Source organism: Euphorbia lathyris, chromosome 4 (assembly GCF_963576675.1).
Source record: "Euphorbia lathyris chromosome 4, ddEupLath1.1, whole genome shotgun sequence".
In the NCBI taxonomy this organism is placed as follows: Eukaryota; Viridiplantae; Streptophyta; class Magnoliopsida; order Malpighiales; family Euphorbiaceae; genus Euphorbia; species Euphorbia lathyris.
Window position 1 is genome coordinate 15,290,787 of NC_088913.1, and position 18,236 is coordinate 15,309,022.

An 18,236-nucleotide genomic window follows, 5' to 3' on the forward strand; every position below is an offset into this window, starting at 1 on the left:
CTTTTTCAATCGCCTTTTGCCGCTCAGGAGCATGTCCTCTCTTTTTCTGTCGCACTGGGGTTGCACCTTTGTCTACATTCAAACGATGGGTTGCTACGTCTGGACTTATTCCTTTCAGTATTTCATTTGGGGCGGCAAATGCCGACTCACATTGGACCAGCACCTCGGCAATGGCTTTCTTCGTTTCTTCGGGGAGGCCCGTCGCTATTCGCATATTTTTGTCGCTTGAGATGGCGAATAGTTCCATTTCTCCCAATGCTTCCGCTGGCAACTTCTCCTCTACCCTATCTTCCTCGTCTGGCTTTGGTTCAAGTGACAATGTATAGGCCTGTTGAGATACAAGTTGATCACCTTCAACTATGACTCGCCCTTGGTGTGTTGGTAAATGTAATGTTAAATGCTTCATTGAGATGAGCGACTCCGTTTCTGACAGGAATGGACGTCCCAGAATTATGTTGTAGGCCAATGGGAGATCAACAATTGCGAATTCTAAATCACCTCGCCATTTTAGCTTTTTATCGCCCATTTCTGCCTCCAACACCACCTGTCCACTTGTTTGAGAGGATTGACCCCCAAAACCTGTTACATCCATGAATGTATGTTCCACTCGCTCGTCATTAATTCCCAACTTGTTGAATGCAGTCCGAGTAATAACATTACAAGAACTGCCAGTATCAATAAGGACCCGCTTGACGTCCCATCCTTCTACAGCCATTGTAATCACCAAAGCATCCGCATGCGGCTCCGTGATTCGCGCGAATGAGTAATTGAGGGCATCCCCCCTATGAGTGTTGCTTTTTCGCTGTTCACGGCGAGCTCTTTTTGTTGGAGGCTCATAGATCCCGCCGGCTATCACGTTTATCACTCCTTTTTTCTGCTTCTTTTCGGGCCTTGCCTCTTCTTGATGTGGTAACGTTGCTTTCTCGTCACTAGTCTCCTTTCGTACAAATTGATTCAGCTTGCCCCTTTCGATCAGCCTTTCAATCTACTTCTTCAATTCATAGCAATCGTTCGTGTCGTGGCCGTTCAGTCTGTGGAACCTGCAATATTTGTTAGGATGTCGCCCCAAACTGGTTCGACCTTTTACCTCGGGGAACCGCACATCCTTCTTCAGGGGGCTCTTTTCGATCCAAAGTAACACCTCCTGGCGAGTCGTGTTTAATGGTGTCTGATATCTGCCACTTTGAAAGGGGCGATCGCCTCTTCGAACAAAATTACTTTTGGACTGGGTCTGGCGCCGATTGTCCGAAGTGGATCTAGCGGCATCTCTTTCTCGCCGGGTTTGAGCCCTATGTTCCCTGTTGACATCATCCACTTCCATGAATTCCTTTGCTATTTTCATGAGTTCGGCCACTGTGCGCGGCTTGTTGCGGATGATTTCCTCCCGCATACTCCAATCTGTGGTTCCATCTGCCATGATGTTGCGGATGCTCACGATATCCGGGTTTTACAATCGCACCAGAATATCGTTGAGTGCGACAACAAATTCCCTTAGGGAATTATAGTTCCTCTGTTTGATCTCCTTCAGCTGCCTATCCGTCACATCCACTGCTTTACAGCCCACAAATTTCGCACAGAAATCCCGACTATATTGATGCCAATTGTGAATAGATTCTGCGGGTAAAGATCGAAACCAATCAGATGCGGCTCCGCCCAAAGTTGTCGAGAATAACCTGCAAATGATGCTTTCACTCGCTCCTGCAACATCCATTAGTTCTCTGTAGTTCCTGACATGAGCCTCAGGATCAGAATTTGGATCCCCATAGTATTTAGGTATCGCGGGCGCTTTGATTCTATGATCTGGAATGAATTCCCGCAACGAAGGGGCAAAAGGTGAATCGCTCTAGACCTCTGCTCTCGGCCTAGGCGAGTACCCCATTCGCTCCATCATGCTTCGTAATTGATCTTCTAAGTCAATATCGGGTATTCGCCGGACTTTTTCCATCTGCTGCTGGTGAATTCTGGGTGGTATCCATCCGCCCATCGGTGTTGAGACGTGTGCCTGTTGGGGGACTAACCACTGTCCCGTTATAGGATCAAAGTTCCATGTGTGCTCTCGCCCAGGAGTCATCAACTCCGAATGTCTGTGAGGAAAAGGTTCCACTTGCTATAGCGGAAGAGTGCCTTGCACTCTTGGCAACGGTTGGGATGGCTGCCAGGTCGGATGTATCGTCGTAATGAGATCTGGGTGCGAGTAGTTGCTCGGGTGGCTGTGTGGGTTTGTGCGACTACTCTGGCCCACTTGATTTGGCGCCTGAGATGGCTGCGGGAGGGCCGATATGACAGGGATAGTCGGTGATTGTGTTGAGATAACCACAGGTTCTTGAGGAGCAGCCGCCACGGCGGTATTGTGTTCGGTGAGGGCAGTTAGTAAATTAATCATTCGATCTCCAACCGCCTGGCTCATATTCGAAGCCAAGACTTGTCCTGCCATCTGCACGAAATCACTATTGGACATTTCCATCTCAGTTTGCACTTGGACTTCCAATAAGGGACTCAATTGTCCCGAAGGACCCGATGAGCTAGGCACCACAGGCTGTGTACTTGCAGGTTGCGAATTCACAATCCGTGGTCCCCTGGAGTTCATACTGGTTGATCTAGTGGTAACGCCGGTCGTTCGTGATGGTTCTGACATGTTCTTCGCGTACCTTTAACCAAATGTTGGTAAAAAAGCTTCACCTTCACCGCACCAATGATAACTTGCCGGATCCGATTTGATATTCTCTGCCAGAGTTACCTGCAAAACAGAACCGGAGACAGGATCTCCGGGAAAACTCTCCGACGATCAAGTCAGTTTTTGTAAGAAGGTTGGTACTTTGACAATAGTATTGCGGGGAAAATTGTGAGCGTACCTTTTTCCCTCGTTCTTAAGGCCTTTTATAGGTGTTTTTCAGGTAACCGCCGAGGGCGGTTACTCCTTAGTGGGCCACGTTCTGAGGGCGGTTCCCCCCTTTTTAGGCCATGTCCCTTTCGTGGCTTTCATGGCAACGAACGTGGTTCTGAGTGGGAGTCTTGATGCTCCGTTTAGGAATTCGGGGCGGTTACTCGCTTCACCCGTTTCCGCTTATTCGGGTCCCATTCGGGACGGTTACTCGCTGCGCCCGCTTCCTTTATTCGGGTCTCATCCGATCTTAGACCATAGGTCTAAGTATGGGCTGGGCCTGCGAAATGAGTATGACCCAGTTTAGCCTCGCGGGTCATCAGATATCAAATCAATACACAGGTTCGGAGACTACAAACCAATAAACATAAATTAGTACCAAATCATTAAAATATGATAGATTAGTCCATCAGATTATAGAAACTGTCATAAAAAAATGGACTGTTCAGTGCCTAAGCAGCATTCCAGAAGGCATGCAATAGATTATTTGCAAAATTATGCCACATTTCTATAACAGCCTAGTCCAATACCACGTAGATATTCTCGGCTTTGGTCCAAATTCCATTCTTTGGGTCTCCGGGTTTTAAAAAAACGTCCACATATATCAGAAACACACTTTACTAATAAATTACAGTTACTCCCTCCCCCTCCCTATTTTCAATGGGAGTCGGTCCATTTCTGCTTCATCGCCGTCTTTTAGGGCAACTACTTGTTTAGGCGTTCTTTCCCGGGGTCACTCACTCATGACTGGGCCTTTACATGCCCACCAACTCCCATATGGTTCTTTCCCCGGCCGACACATCATAAGTGGAGAGTCATCTCTCGTAACAATTATAACATACTGATCCAATACATGTTTAATATACCGAATCCTGGAGACGTCCTCGAAACAGTTTGTCAGTTCATTCTTAATGCACTTGTGGAGTTTATGGCAGGCTCGTAACGAGCGGTTTTGGCGTAACGGGTTCAGTACATCAGATCAAATCTCAGCAAAGGCAAAGTCCATTCAAGCCGATTGGCAGCAGGCGAATAATCTGAAGTCTAATAAGCCCGATCGAGCTGCTACTGGTGGCGGGTCGACAAACGCAGCTACAATTGCAAGCCGTGGTTCATCAGCATGCTTGAAATGGCATAGGCCGCCGTCGGAACATCTGTTCTTTTGTGTCGACGCTGCTCGTTTTGAGGAAGACGGTAGTGCAAGTGTTGGAGCAGCCCTTCGTGATTCTTCAGGGAACTTTATCATGAGACGTAGAGAGAAAATGTTTCGATGTCCACCGCCCAAGGAGTGCGAGGCGGAGGCATTAATTCAGGCGATGAAGTTGGTAGGAAGTAGTCAGATTCAAAACATCCTATTTGAGTCCGATGCTAAGCAGGTAATTGACGCGATCAACTTCGACTCCGAAGATATATCTGAATTCGCCGACTTGATCTCTCAAATAAGAACATTTTTTTTACAAACGACTCTTACTCAGTCAAGTGGATACGGAGGGAAGCTAACGAATTGGGTCACACAATGGCTCAATCATCTTGTTTTATCACTTGCCCCTCATTCTTTTATTCATTACCGAGTTTTGTTTCTCATTCTTTGTTAACCGATTGCCATGAGCTTCATTAATATATTCATTCTTTGATAAAAAAAACAAAAAAAAGAGCATTTTAAGGATGTTATCCTCACACACTTGACTTAATACATCATTAGCCTCATCACACATGTCCAAAAACTTTGATTCGCCTTCTCAACTTTCAAAATATCCTGACAGCTCATTCAACTTGCATAGAACATCAATTAGCTCCCTGAATTTACGTAAAATATAATCAGTCACTCAGTTACAAAAAGCAAGTTAAATGTAGAATATGTATTGCACGCGTCTTAGAAAAACTAAAACGATCAAGGTCGGGGCATGCGATTCTAATATCAAAGAAGAAAAGTTTTATACTTGAGCAAGTAAGAACTTCCTTTTTAATCTATTATGCGAATTATGTAATAACATTCTAAGACGCGTGCAATAGATATTTCGCATTTAATTTACTTTTTTTTTGCATTCAAGTGTTCAATTGAGTATATTTTACGCAAGTTCAGTGAGCTAATTGAGCATTTTATGCAAGTTGAGGGGGCTATCGGGACACTTTGAAAGTTCAGGTTTTGGACATATTCAAGGAACAAATGATGTATTAAGCCTTAATTCTTTAGCCACGTCCGGAGGGATTCTTAATTTAAATTGTACACCTTAATAGATCATGCTTTTAGATGAGATTGCCAAAATAATGGAATCTTATATATTGAATATCTCAAATCACCATTAGAAATAAGAAATTAGTCTATTCCTATAATCAGATAGCCTGAAGAATTGTTTAGAATTGGACGATTGGTGTTTCCTCAACGATAGCTATTTTCTACGAATTCTATCTTTTCTTTTCTTTTCTTTTAGTCCTGTGTATATACTTATTTTTACTTTATTTTTTATTTTATTTTTTATTTAACTTTATCTTTACAAATTTAATTCTAAAATTTTGATGTAAAGGCTAATGCGAATGAAAAAATATTTTACCCCCAATAATATTTAATGTTATATTTAGTACATTATTTGAATTAATTTTTTTTTTGATGGTGTGCAATACAAAAAAAACATATCCTAAAATTAAAGCTCATTTTTTCTAAAATCAAATATCATTAACATTGGTAGATTAGAACAATTTGACTCCATCCTAACGTTATTTATTTCTTTTTTTGAACATTGGGAAGGGTACTACGCCCCAGAAAGAAACAGACGAAAAAGAGCAAAAAACAAAAGAGATCTCAGGTCAGGGCCCGAGCTCTCCTAAGTGTGTCGTTCCCGAACTTGTCTGAAGAAAGGATGTCCATAAGGCCTGCAGGGGGATAATCACACCCGTGATGCCCAAAACTCTCAGATCCTGCGAAATTTGCCAAAACATCCCCTGCTCTATTACCTTCACGTAAAATATGAACAACTTTGACCTCCCAATCGAGACTCATTCGCTTTTGACACTCTTCAATCAACCAAAAGTACATGTGCGAACTCCGCATTTCCTCATTCATCAAATTAACAACTGACATAGAGTCTACTTCAAAAACCACTTTCCTCCATCCTATCCTCCAAGCTAATTTAAAACCATAATATAGCCCCCAGATTTCAGCTAGCAGTGTCGTGCAAATGCCAAGATTACACATAAAGCCCTTTAGCCAGTTTCCCGCGTGGTCCCTTTCAAGTTCTCCACACGCCGCCCATCCCGGATCTCCGTTGCACGCCCTGTCACTGTTTATTATAATCCAGTTGGTCTCCGGAGGTATCCACTTCACTATATGATCCATCAAGCTCGTCGACATCAGCGTCGTCGGTTGGCAAATTCCATTTCTGCTCCAACTTAATCTCGCCTTTTCCTTCACTTGACTGACTATGCAGTCAAGTTTCTCTACCACGCCTCGGGCCACGCCATTAAACACCAACTCGTTTCTCCATTTCCAGATATTCCAGCAGATCGTTGAAAAAACGGTAGGCCAGATAATCCCACTCCAGCGTACTGTAATTCTCAGATTTCGCATCACCCAGTGCTTTAGCTCTCCTGCAAAAAAAATTCAACTTGCCAATTCAATGGAACGAAAAAATTCCAAATTCGTCTTGCCTCTACACAGTCCCGCAGAAGATGAAGAAGGTCTTCCTTACCCCCACAACTCACGCAACTTTCATCGTTACAGAGCTGCTTACGTTGTTTATTTTCATTCGTCATTATCACCTCATTTCCTACCATCCACATAAAGTATCGGATTCATTCGATCACCTACACTCGCCAAAGCACTTTCCAATCCGATTCCGACCAGATATTTCTACTATCACGAGTATGCTTGTTCTGAGCCTCATAAGCTATTTTGACCGTGAAAACCCCAGATTTCGTATAATCCCAAGTCCACCCATCCCTTTCATCCTCCGTGTGGAATAGGTACACCGTAGCTAATTGGTGTAAATCATCAGAAGGTAGGAGTTCCTTCAAACGATTCCAGTCCCACCCTTGTCCGTCGATCCAATATTCCTCGACATTTTTCTCATGTTCCTCCTCTATTAACATATTGGATGCATGGATGTCTAGCGGCATCTCCCCTATCCATCTCTCATTCCAGAACTCCGTTTCCCTTCCACTTCTCACTAGCCGATGCACGCATAGCTTTAGAATAGCCGCTCCTTTCATTATACTTTTCCATATTCCGCTCTGTGGATTTATGTTTCTGAACATATCGAGGCCGTTTCTGTTACCTCCATAAATTTCTTTGATCACTTTGACCCAAAAGAAGTTCGGTTCAGTAATCATTCTCCACCTCAACTTGGCTATACTTGCAAGATTTGCTTTACGAGCCTATCTTACCCCCAATCCCACATGCCCACGGGATCTACACATAGTGTCCCAATTCACGATATGGATCCTCCGTCCTTCCTCTGAGCTTCCCCAAATAAAATTTCGACTCAATTTATGAAGATTTTTGCAAACGCTTACCGGGAACACCGCAGTTTGCATAGCATAGTTCGGTAAAGCCGACAACACCGCTTTCACAAGTGTTGTTCTTCCTACTATGGATAAGTTTTTCTCCTTCCAACCCGCCAGTCTATTCCTGACCCTTTCCACCACATAATCGAAGGAGCATTTCCCTACTCTTTCATGCGTAATTTGGACCCCAAGGTATTTCCCTAGGTTTTTAGTGCTCCGAACACCCAACTCCTTGTAGTCTGCTCATGCATATAGGGCTTAGCATTTATCGAAAAAAAAAACAGCATGACTTCTCAAGGCTTACCTTTTGTCCCGAGCCATCACAAAAATAGCTAAGAATATTTTTCACTGTGTGCGCCTATTTAATTGATGCTTCTGCTATTAACACAATATCATCAGCAAAAAAGTAGTGCGAGATTTTATGCTCGTTTTTAGAAAGAGTCACTGGCTTCCACTCACCTGTTTCCACTGTGTCCATGATTAGGTGGCTTAAGCATTTTAAGCATAGCATGAAGAGGTACAGGGATAGAGGGTCACCTCGTCTGAGACCACGAAACAGATAGAAACCTTCCCCTTTTTCTCCATTCCAGAGGACATGCATCATAGGAGAAGTGACACATTCCATAATAACAGAAACCAAAGCTTCAGGGATGTCCAGAATCATGAGGGTATCCTTTACAAAGTTCTAATTTATCTGATCATACGCTTTTTCCAGGTCAAGCTTCAAAAGCATCTGTCCTTTCTTATTTTTTGCTCGTTGGAAAGAGAAAATCGTTTCTTGTAGAACTACAATATTATTCGAAATCTGTCTGCCTAGGACAAAACTCTCTGCATAGGTCCCACTACATGTAGAAGGATTGGTTTCAGTCTGTTTGCTATACACTTCGTGATGAGCTTGTACCTGACGTTGCAAAGACTAATTGGTCTGAACTGAGTGAAGCTTTCCAGATCCTTCACTTTTGGAATTAAGGATATGAAAGTGTTATTCATTCCTTCTTCCAATTCCTCGGTATTGAGTACCTGTAGGACCTTCGCACTAATGCATTCCCCTACTGTATCCCAAAACTTTTGAAAAAAGCCCGCTTGGAAGCCATCAAGACCTGGTGCTTTCCAGGGGGCCATACCCTTCAGAGCTTCCCTGACCTCCTCCAACTGAAAAGGCCTACACAATTCTGCGTAGTTCATTCTGAAGCAGTCTATTGTTACCTTTCATAATTCTATTATCTGTCACTATATTGATGTTCAGCTCCCTCAACACCATCCCTGTTTACGGTTCAAGACGAGTTCGCTTGCCCCTCCCCGCTTTCATTCCATCTGATCTTCCGCCCTATGAATCTCCACCCCTTGCATTTTTTCCAATCTCAATGTCCATGGCTTCCAGGTTCAGGTTTGCTAATCTATTTGAATTCAGCATCATTCCTTGTTCCTGGGTTTCCTTATACTTGAAGCTCTATCTAACTGGCACTTTGCCCTTTTGTTTCTAGTTCACTTGAGGTCCCACCTCCAAAGTCCCGTTAGTACCCTTTTATGTCGCACTAAACCCCTTGAATCACCCTCCACTCAAGTTGGTGTTGTCTTTCTCCAGAGGAATGGTAAAAGGGTTCCTTTGCGTAAGCTTCCAGCCATCCTGTATCCATGGTCCGTTACTTTTCTGATTGTTGTTGCGAGCCTGGTACTTCCTCCTGGGAACAAGCATCCACGGGCTATACTCTTCCAGGTTGTCATCCTTGTCATTTGTCTTAGGTCCTGTCGGCTCCTATGTTTGCGGTCCCCTTACATCATCGAGATTCCTAGCTGTCTCCTCTCCTACCACCATCTCGTTGACCTCCGGGGGGCTCTTCGAAGCAACCGCACTAGGCCAGCAACATTTGGTTCTAAGATGTCCATATCTCCCGCAATTGGTACATGCCATATGTAGCCCTTCATGTTCCACCCGTTGTACCTCCCCATCCAACTCAAATTGTGCAATCAAGGGCTTCAAAAGGTCTATTTCAACACAGACTATTGCAAACCGTCCTCTGGTTCTCTTTGCTATATTCTCATCGACCCTTATTGGTTTCCCAATCGTAACCGTAATACCTAATAGCACATCTTCATCATAGAAAACCAGGGGGAGATTAGGAAGGCGAATCCATACCATTGATTTTTCCACGCTCGCTTCAGAAGGGCTGAACGCGGCTGACCATGTCCGGATTGTGAGGTAGCATCCCTGAACTAGCCAGGGTCCATCATTGATCACATGGCTTCTATCCAATTCATTATCAAATTGCACAAGATGAAATCCCTCTCCTAAATCCATCATACTTACTCCGGTGATCGATTTCCAAAGCTCCATAGTCTGGCATTGCAGTGCCACATACCCAACGCTTCTACCGAGTAGCTTAATCACAAGGGCGTTCTCTCATGGCTTCGCTATCTTCTTTTTCAAACCAGGATCAACTGTTACCTTAGTAAAAAGAGGGTCCTCACCATCGAATCTTATGCTAATCAGGCCTGCAGCACAGAGATCCGTTAGTGGTTTCCGATTCTGAGCCACGGTGCTTGCAGTTGCGATATCCTTCCAGGATAGCCTCGGTGGGTTCATGGAGGAGGACGGCGTGTGTAAGGGGTCGTCTGGGGGAGTCGAGGCGGGGGTGCGGCGGTCCGGTGGGTTGAGCCCTATGGCGACCGCTGAAGGGGACAACGATATCGCGAGAGAGAAGAAGGATTAGAAAGAATCAACGTTATTTATTTCTAATATTAGAAAATTTGACCAATCTCAATTATCATTAATGAAATTTTCTTCTCAATCATGAATAACAAATATATGTATACACATAAAAAAAAAATTATAACTTGTACTACATGTATTGAAAAAAAAAAAAACTCAAATATTTCATTCAACGTAAAAAAAAAAAAAAGTGTGTTGGGACAAAGGGAACTACACATACCAATCAGGAGTCTGAGATCAGAGCGGAAGAAGGTCCACTGCTCTTATAAGTCAGCTCTCCCGCGCTTTCTGAACCGGAAAGCAAGCAGTTCCCTGCACCGCTTGCTGACTCGGAACAGAAGCGGACTGCAACCAACATCATTGGTGTTGGTTAACCTCAATTAATTAGTCGCATCCACCCACGTTATTCCTTAATTGGTAAGGAAGTGCAATCCGGATACTCCCACTTGGGTTATAGGCCTTCGTCACTAAGCCCAGTGATAGTATTCATAGTTTGATTTGTATATAAAGTAAGGTACTTATACATTTCTAATCAATGTTGGATATAATTAAGTTTGTTAAATTTATTATGGGTAAATTCAAAAAAAAATCCATGTGGTTTGATGTTGTTCCAAAAAAACTCTTGTGGTTTGTTATTACAAAAAAAGGAATGTGGTTTGCGCCGTTACCCGAAAAACGGAAATTGACTTAACACCGTTAAAGTGATGACGTGGCAGAAGGGTAAAACGGAAAAATCGATTTTTTTTTTATTTTTTTCCCTTTTCTCTCTCCTCCTTCATCTTCTTCCTCTTCTTCTTCTTCCTCTTCTCCTCTTCCTCCTCCTTCTTCTTCCTTCTTCTCCCCTCCTCCATTCTTCTTCTTCCTTCTTCTTTTTTTCTTTTTTTTTTTAAGTTTCGGAATCCAGATTTCTTCGGAAATCTGGAAAATTTCCAGATTTCTGGAATTTTCCAGAAATCTGAAAATTTTCCAGATTTTCGAGATAAAGAAAAAGAAAAGGGTCATAGTGGCGCGCCCCTTCACCATTGCACGGAATCGATGTCTAAAATTGTAGGCCACCGCCTACAACTCCAGCAATCAATTAGCTTACCACTTCTTTACTCATCGATCTCCAACTTCCATCGTAATCACCATTTGCGTCTACGTCATTTTCACCGTCATCCTCCTCATCGTCTTTTGCACCGACAACCACACCCCCCGCCTCCTCGCCGCCTTCATCGTCTTTTTTATAAAGCTTTGAACTTTTTTTGTTTGAATATCAAAATGATCGAACCCATATAGCTGGATTTTTTTCCTTAATTGATGTTAATGTTTAATAGTAATTTGTCTTCTTCCTTGTCCTTTTGGGTTTTTTGAGATTCCAAACAAATAAGCTTGACAGATGTTTTCCACTATCTAATGATCTAGTAATTTCTCAATTGTTACAGCACCGTCGGGACAGGCACTACAACCCCAACCACCGGCACAGGAACCACAACTCCGACCACCGGTACAGGAACCACAACCCCAACCCCAACTACCAGAACCACAAATCCAACCACAGGACATGAGAGGTGAAGAAGGAGGTGAAGAAGAAGATGGAGGCGATGAGGATTGCGACGGAGACATGAGAGGTGAAGAAGGAGGCGAAGAAGAAGATGGAGGCGAACGCCAATGCCGATGAGATTAAGAAGGAGACATGAGAGGCGAAGAAGGAGGCGAAGAAGAAGAAGGGATTTTAATTTTCTTTTTTCTTTTTTTTTTGTTATTTTTCTTTTTTTATTTTAATTTGGACAATTTTGCCCCTTGCCACGTCATCAGATTTAACATTTTCCTTATTTCGTGTAACGGCGTATAACACGATCCTTTTTTTTTTTTGGTAAAAACAAATCATAAGAGTTTTTTCTGAACAACATGAAACCACATGGGTTGTTTTTGGAATTTACCCATTTATTATATACATTTAATTTCATCTTTATACCATCTTAGAAAACAATGTGGGATTGATTATTAACTTAAATAAATATAATTTTATAAAAGGAAAAAGATAAGAATTAATTTGCGATGTGGGATTGATGTTGATATAATAGTTTTTTTTACGTGGGATGTGGTAATTCAAATAATGGAAGTTATGACTATAGAACTTTTTCCTAAATAAGATTGATTTACATTTTAACTTTTTCCTTTTATAATTATATTTATTTAAGTTAATAATGAATCCCACATTGGTTTCTAAGATTGTAGAAGGATAAAATTAAACATATATAATAAATTTAATAAACTTAATTATATTTCATATTGACTACAAATGTATAATTACATCACTTGATATTTTATTATCCATCTATGCTATATACTAAATCAGTAACTTAAAAGCACATGTGTCATCCTTTAGAATACCTTAGCGTTGATGTGTAATTTTGTTATGTTTCCATTTTTTACAATTCTAAATTTTCTAAAATGCTTAGAAAAAACACCACTCTGAATTTTCTAAGCATTTTGAAACTTATCCGGTAACCTCAAACTTCTCCTTCAAAATTGCTTCCTCATTCTTAATTAATGGTTTAGATTTAGTGTGTCACTATGAAATCTATTAGATGGGAGACTCCTAGCAAAATAAAAGATAAATGCTTTTTAATAAAAAAAATGTACGTAAAAATTTAAACTATATTCTAATAAATAAAAAATAAAAAAATTTCATTAATAATTGTATGGTATGTATTATTATGTTCGCCAAATACATTTTTATTTATCTAAAATAAAAAAGATGTTTCATAATTTTTTTAAATTAGCTCTTAACCTATATTCAAAAAATCAATTGGATCCCTTTTTGAATCTAAAATGTCAATTATTTGAACCTCTTAAAGCCTAAATAGTATTAATATATCTCTATAAAAAAATTGCACCAAATATTTATAGACCTAAATTTTTTTGGATCTTCTACAATTTTGGGCCTTAGGCCGGTGCACTCTCAACCCTAAGATCTATACTTATTACAATCTTAAGTTGAGATTAAATTATCCAAATTTTTAGATTTAATAAACATTGATCTAATAGTGATTTACTAAATTCATTTATTTACCGAAACACTGACCGAGTACAAACTAATTCCCTTAATCACCAATTTAATAATTTTTTACTTCCCTTCACACAAACGAATTCCTCTAAATGGCTTCCCAACCATGGTATGAAATTATATTATATGTGACAATAACTTAATTGCCACATAAATTATTATTACAATAATCATAAAAATTAATTTTGTGACAATTTTTTATTAAATTAGATAAATGATTTTCTAACAATAATATTATACTTATAACAAAAATTTATTATGGCTGCAAAAGGAAAAATATAGTTGTTACAAATAGATAAATTTAGTCGTTGAGAATTTGATTGGTTCTTTATAAATGTATTAGTAATATAGTAAATAATTTAGACATAATTGATGTTTGGAATGTCCGATATAATAGTTACATAATGATTTAACTATAGTTCATTCAAATATTTCGTTGTGGAGAGAAAAAATATCTTGTTTTGAAGTTATAGATAAATTTATATCACTTCATATATTAAAGCTAAATTTACACTGAATATAAGGAGTTCTTATATTAAGCACCGGGTCTTCCATATTACTTGGAGGACCCTCAGTTCACATTTTGATACATATATTGTGACCCCACGTAATAATTAAAATAGTGGGACCTCTTATAATATGTGTGTGTCCATGTTACACGTGTCAAAATATGTATGGAAGGTCCTCCATTTGATATGGAGAACCGGATGCTTCTAATAATTTACCGAATATAATAGGATATATTTAAACTTTATTCCTATAAAAATATATTCAGGGAGGACATTAATATTGAGAGAAATAATAGTTTTCTGCGTTGATATAATAAAAAGATACCATCAAATTTGTTATTTGGAAGAAAGCTTAAAAATAAAATATATTTGACAATTTTCTAATTATTTATGTCTAATCCGCCTAAGTATTTTTTTATAGTTTTATAATAGTTTCAAGGGTAAATTACATCCATGACCACTGAACTTTATCCATTTTCACATTATGGCCACTGAACTTCATTTCTTCCCAGTATGGCCACTGAATTTTGCACTTTTTAACACCGGTGGCCACTCAGTTTTAACTAACTTCTCAAAATGACCGTTAACAATCATTAATGACGTCAAAATGAAAATATTCAAGAATTAAAGTTGTTCAGAATGACATTTACCATGAAACCACATTTTTTATTTTCGAAAATCACATTTTTTTGAGCTTTCTCTCTCTAAAAATTTACTTTCTCTCTCCTAACCAAACAACACATAAATGACCTCAAAACGAAAAATTTCAAGTTCCTTAGAATATCATTAACACTTTGGATTTTTTATTTTTAGCTGTCAACGGTTATTTTGAGGCGTACACCGGTATTAAAAAGTGTAAAGTTTAGTGGCCATATCGGGAAGAAATGAAGTTTAGTGACCATAATGTAAAAATAGATAAAATTCAGTAGCTATAGGTGTAATTTACCCATAGTTTCAATTTATTAAATCTTTTGTAGTAGAAACATAGAGTAATTGATGAGAAAAGTTTTAGAGATTTTTTTTTTTAATGAGTTGATACCTTAAAAAGAAATTGCTATATAAAAAATAATTAATTATATGGATTATAATAATATCAAGTTAGTATCTCTATAGACTTTTCCTTTGTTTTGCTAATGAGTGAAACAAAATTCTAATTGTAATTTTCACAAGGCTGCTATTTGCAAATTGGCTAAACTACATTATTTATTTATTTTTATACTTTTTCTTATTATTATATGTTTAAATAAATAATGTGAAAATACATCATTATCTCTTGAACTTTTAAGATTTTAAAGACCGACCTCTTGATATTTAATTCTCACGCATATTAAACTCTTCATTAAGAGTTTAGCTAACAAAGCGGTTAGTGATGAGCATAATGTGGTTGAAAATTAGGGAACCGTTTATTTTACCTACTGTTTACTGTTGTTGTTCACTATTTGCTGTTATGCTTTGCTTTTGGAAAAAAACTACTTTTCTAAAAAGTAGAGATTCTCTGTTCTTTGTAAAAGGCAAACAGGAGATCACTAACTAAACACATAAAACTTCCCTTTTGAAGTGAAAAAGCAAATAGGAGCATAAAGAGGAGGAAACGCCCCTTAAAGTCCAAAAGGTTAATTCCTATAACTATTAAATTCGATATACTTAGGGCCCGTTTGTTTTACCTACGGTTTGCTGTTAGAAAAAAACTGTCTTTCCAAAAAGTATGGATTATTTGCTTTTGTAGAAGGATGATTTTCATGTGTAAAAGACAAACAGGAGGTCACTAACCGAGCACCTAAAACTCTCCCTTTTAAAATGAAAAGGCAAAAAAACATGAAACATAGCTACCAAACACCCCCTTAATCTTAAAAAATAATATCACAATTCAATTCTTAAAACTTTGACCTATAATTATGGTTTAGCAATAAAAAAAAATAAATACACATAAACTTTGATTACTTTGTGTATTTTTACTATAAACTAAGGGTATTGCTATATACAACATCCAAAATTGCTATCACCGCTCCCATTGGACAATTTTGCCCTTGCCATAAAAATTTTGTCAAAATTGAGAAAAAAAAATTTGAGAGAAAATTTAAAATTTAGCCTAAACGGATGCGGCATCCGTTCCCGCCATGGGTTGGGCGGTATGCCGCATCCATTCCCGTCATGGGTCGGACGGTATGCGGCATCCGTTCCCGCCATGGTGGGAACGGATGCGGCATCCGTTCCGCCATGGGTCGGGTGGTACGCCGCATCCGTTCCCGCCATGGGTCGGGTGGTATGATGCATCCGTTTAGGCCAAATTTTGAAATATACAAAATCGTAAAATTTTTAGTGACGAAAAATACTAAATGTTTGTGACGAAAAATTAAAAATTCTCCTAATTTTTGTGACGAAAAATGCAAAATCGTCATGAAAAATATGTATTATTTTCATGAGTTCTTTGATAAAAAATATAAATCTTAATGTTTCCGACTCGTAATCATCCATTTTCAAGGTTCGGATTGTCACATATCAATTATGTTCATAATTTTAATTATTGTTGTTCGGCTTTATGATTTTGGAGAGAAAACCCAAAGAAGGTAGAGAGGATTTGAGAAAATTCCATTTTCTTGTTTCAAAAAGTGAGGAGGGCAAATATGTCACAAATGGGCGGTGGACCGGAATTTGGGTGCGGTATATAGCAGCTCACTAAACTAATGGTAATCTAATGGTGATAGATAGAGACGGATAAGGGGGCTCGACGGAACCACCATAATCAGAGATAGTTTCAGCCCTCATTTCTCTATAAAATTTGAGGTTGTGGTGGTTCCAGTTCATTTATCTTCAAGAAATTTTGATGGATGTACTAAATTAGCATCTTGAAATTTGATTTCGGTCCTGTTAGATCATTTCTATGTCCAAAATTCTAATTTTCTTTTGTCTGGCACTTCTTAAATTCAAAATTCTATTTTGTTTTTGGCTTGTTAGGTAATTCTTAAATCCAAATATTTTAAATCCGATTTTCTCTATTAGACACGACTTTTTTTAAATGCTAAGAATTTTAAACATATTGTAGCTTTATTTTGAGAAGTTTTACATTGGTATTTAAAAATTGGTTATTGACACCACTCAGATTATAACACGCATATGTACGGAAAAAAAATTGAACAAGTTCGACTTAGTAAAAAAAAAAAAATTACACATACATGTAAATCGGCCCTTCAACCGATCCTGTATTCGCCACTGGTGATAAACACAAACTAAAAACAAAATAACACTCAAACAAAGTAATCCATGAAAGCACCTAAAATTAAAATTGGATATCTTTTTAATATGATTTCTATATTTTACTATAATTAAATATTTATTTTGTGAAATTAATTGTCTTTTTATTTTGAAAATAGACAAAATAAAAAAAAAGTTATTAGTAAATCCACGGTAATAAAATCTTTTAACTAAAATTAATTATATTTGTTTTTCTTTCATACGAGGAAAAAGTAAAAAACCAATGTATTTGCTTTACTCAATTTGCAAAAAAGGCAGGTGATTTAAAAGTTTGTAAATAGAGGTACGTGGTATATTTTAATTTATAAAACAATGTATTTCACATTTCACTGTTAAGTTCTAATTACAACCAATGACATTTTTATCTTAAAAAAATTATTCTTACATATCGATAAAACACAGTTCCTCCTTGAAAATGCAGCTTCGTAAATCGAAAGCATAAATCATATATGCTGAAATTTTTATATTTTTACTAATTTTACAGTTTTGAAACTAAATTTATATTTAAGTTCATTTTATAGACTACCGTTTAATTTTTGAGTATATCTGTTGTCAATATATAAATGTAATTTAAAAAATAAAATAAAAATATAATTGGTTGTAATTAGAACTTAAAAGCGTAATATGAAATATCTTTGTTTTGTAAATTAAACCATAGTATCTTTATTTGCAAACTTTTAAACCACAAACTTCTGTTTGCAAATTGGACAAACCACGTGCATTATTTTTGTACTTTGCCCTTTATATTATTACTGTCCAAAAAAGAGTTCTTATTATATTAAGCACCGAGTCTTCCATGTCACTCGGAGGACCCCAATTCACATTTGATTAAAATAGTGAGACCTCTTATAATATACGTGGATCCATGTTACACCTATTAAAGTATGTATGGAAAATCTTCCATTTGACATGGAGAACCCCGGGTGTTTCTAATAATTTGTCCCAAAAAACACATTTGTTCTGATTATTAGCAAATATACACCAACTGGGTGTTTGTTAGATAAAAAAACACGAGATAAGTTATCCAGTGTTTGTTTGGGAGATAGAAGCGTGAGACGGATGAAGGATAAACTTCTTATCCCTCAAATCCTATACCCAGGAGGTGGGTGGTATAAAAAGGTGGGATAAGCTCCTGCGATTTTAATAGGATGGAAAAGTCTATCTTATCCCTCAAATTAATGTTATGTAGTTTAAATGGGGTTAAAATAGTAAAATGTATTATTTTATCCCTATCATTATCACACGTATCAAACATTGGACTATCATATTTTTATCCATATCCCAACCATTTATCCTTATACTTATCCCAACCTTTATCCTATCTCTATCTCAATA